Source organism: Sapajus apella, unplaced genomic scaffold (genome assembly GCF_009761245.1).
Source record: "Sapajus apella isolate SASKATOON/1434 unplaced genomic scaffold, GSC_monkey_1.0 scaffold43, whole genome shotgun sequence".
NCBI classification, from domain to species: Eukaryota; Metazoa; Chordata; class Mammalia; order Primates; family Cebidae; genus Sapajus; species Sapajus apella.
The window spans coordinates 9076837-9078967 of NW_022436983.1; the positions used below are offsets into that span (position 1 = coordinate 9076837).

The window sequence follows — 2131 nt, forward strand, 5'->3', positions numbered from 1 at the left end:
AAAAAAAAAAAAAAAAAAAAAAGGTTTCCTCCAGGTTCCTTGCAACATGTAGCTTGAGGTCTCTGTCCTTTGAGTCCTTAAGGTGATGGAGTGAGTCATCGTGACCACCCCGAGGAAGATGGAACATGGACAATCCAGCCTTTCCGACTTGTATGCTCATAAAAAAAGTGTCCATCGCTGGTAAGCTTCCAAGCTGGATCTGTGCCTTTCTTTTCAAGGACCTATGAGTTTTTTTCTGTCCTCCAAAATACCATTCATTGATTTTTTTTTTTTCATTTTGACCAACAGTCTTGTTTGTGAGCTTTATGCTAAAAAGGAAAATCTTCCAGTTAACAAGTACTTACTGAGTACCTAGGCTAGGCCACCTACCATGCTAAGCACCGGGGAGAGAAGGGCAAACACAGAGACTGTCCTGGCACTCACTCACGCAACAGATATTAAGAGTCAGCAACGTGGCAGCGTGGCAGGGGCTGTCCAGGTGTTAAGATTCAATGTCGAATCCTTAATGGGGACAGCATCAGCCCCGAGGGGGCAAAAATTCATTTTTTTTTTTTTTGAGACAGAGTCTCACTGTATCACCCAGGCCAGGCTGGAGTGCAGTAGCGCAATCTCAGCTCACTGCAACCTCCACCTCCCAGGTTCAAGCAATCCTCCTGCCTCAGCCTCCAGAAAAGCTGGGACTACAGGCGTGCACTGCCACACCTGGCTAATTTTTGTATTCTTAATTTAGACAGGGTTTTACTATATTGGCCAGGCTAGTCTGGAACTCCTGACCTCAGGTGATCCGCCCTCCCAAATTGGAGGGAGCACCCGCACCTGGCCAAAACTTCATTCTTTTATGTTTAAAGCAACAGACGTATCTTCATAGACGTGGAGACACACACACACACACACACACACACACACACACACCCCTATCACACACACACACACACACACACACACACACACACACACACACCCCTATCTGTAAAAGGGTGAAGGGGTTAGAAAAAAACCTCTAAGAATTCTCAGGGGGTGAGGTTGATAATTAAAGAAAGGTTGGGAAACACAGAGTTAGCTCGATGAAGAGCCTGGCTTACAGTCCTGGGCCTTTTGTTTTGTTTTTTGTTTTGTTTTGTTTTTTGGAGACCGGGTCTTGCTCTGTGGTCCAGGCTGTAGTGCAATGGCGCAATCTCAGTTCACTGCAATCCCCAGGCTCAAGTGATCCTCCCACCTCAGCCTCCCAAAGTGCTGGGGTTTCAGGCACGAGCCACCCCGGCCTCTTTTTTTTTTTTTTTTTTAAAGTAAATACACATAATGATTAAATAATAATTTTGTGCCCAGTGTTTGGAGGACAAAATCCCCTGGCCTGAGCTGAGCATATGTCACAGGGACCCCGTCACCCCCAGTTCAAGCTCCAGGAGAGGCCTCCCTGAGTGCGGGATGTTTAAACCCAGACCGGGGGCGGTGTGGGAGTGGGCAGGGGGCTTCCTACAGCCCAGGCGTGCCATTTCCTGAAGCAGCCACCCCAGGATGGCCTGAGTCCATTCACACCTGGGTGTCGCTATTTAAATGACTGGCTTCTATCCATGCCTTCCCATTCTAAGGGTGAGGCACCTGGTTCCAAATAAGCGGAATCTGTGCATTTCACGTTCTCCAGTCCCAGGTCAGCCGTCCAGGCTGCCTTCTGCTGCCCCATCCCTTGTCACTTCAAAAAGAGAACCAAAGCCCCTTCCGTGGTGCTTCCCATCCCATGCTCCTGGCAGCCCTGGAGCTGGGGCCCTGGGGACCCGGGACTCTCACAAACTCCCTGGCTCCAACTCTGACAGCCAGCTCCACGCAGGGTCAGGGCACTGGCATTTGGAAACCACCCACAGTCAGCAATTTTATTGAAAATCAAATGAAAAGGAATAAAAGTAAGGGTTGTTTAGGGAGAAGCCTTTTGAGTTTGCTGTTTTCTTTTTCCCTGGGCATTCGGACAAATATGTGGGCTGGTATGAGACTGACTGACCCTTTCTTGCCCTGAAACAATCTTGAATGCAGAGTCTCAAAACGCATTTGAGGTGCCCGTCAGCCACTGTCACGGGCCTCAGGAGGTGATTTTTTTTTTTTTTTTTTTTTTTTTTTTTATACACTGTTTTCTTTTTTT

At 48.0% G+C, this 2131-nt stretch overlaps 1 protein-coding gene and 1 long non-coding RNA gene across 11 annotated transcripts in view; both read left to right on the forward strand.

The window, feature by feature from the left end:
- FHAD1 (forkhead associated phosphopeptide binding domain 1) overlaps nt 1-2131 on the forward strand; it is a 160279-nt gene that overhangs the window by 152316 nt on the left and 5832 nt on the right. The gene's annotated exons all lie outside the window — the stretch shown is intronic.
- Nucleotides 1268-2131, forward strand: part of LOC116566325 — a 2370-nt gene continuing 1506 nt past the window's right edge. The window contains exon 1 of the long non-coding RNA XR_004275833.1: nt 1268-2078. This is a non-coding gene — a long non-coding RNA (uncharacterized LOC116566325). The remainder of the gene's footprint in view (nt 2079-2131) is intronic.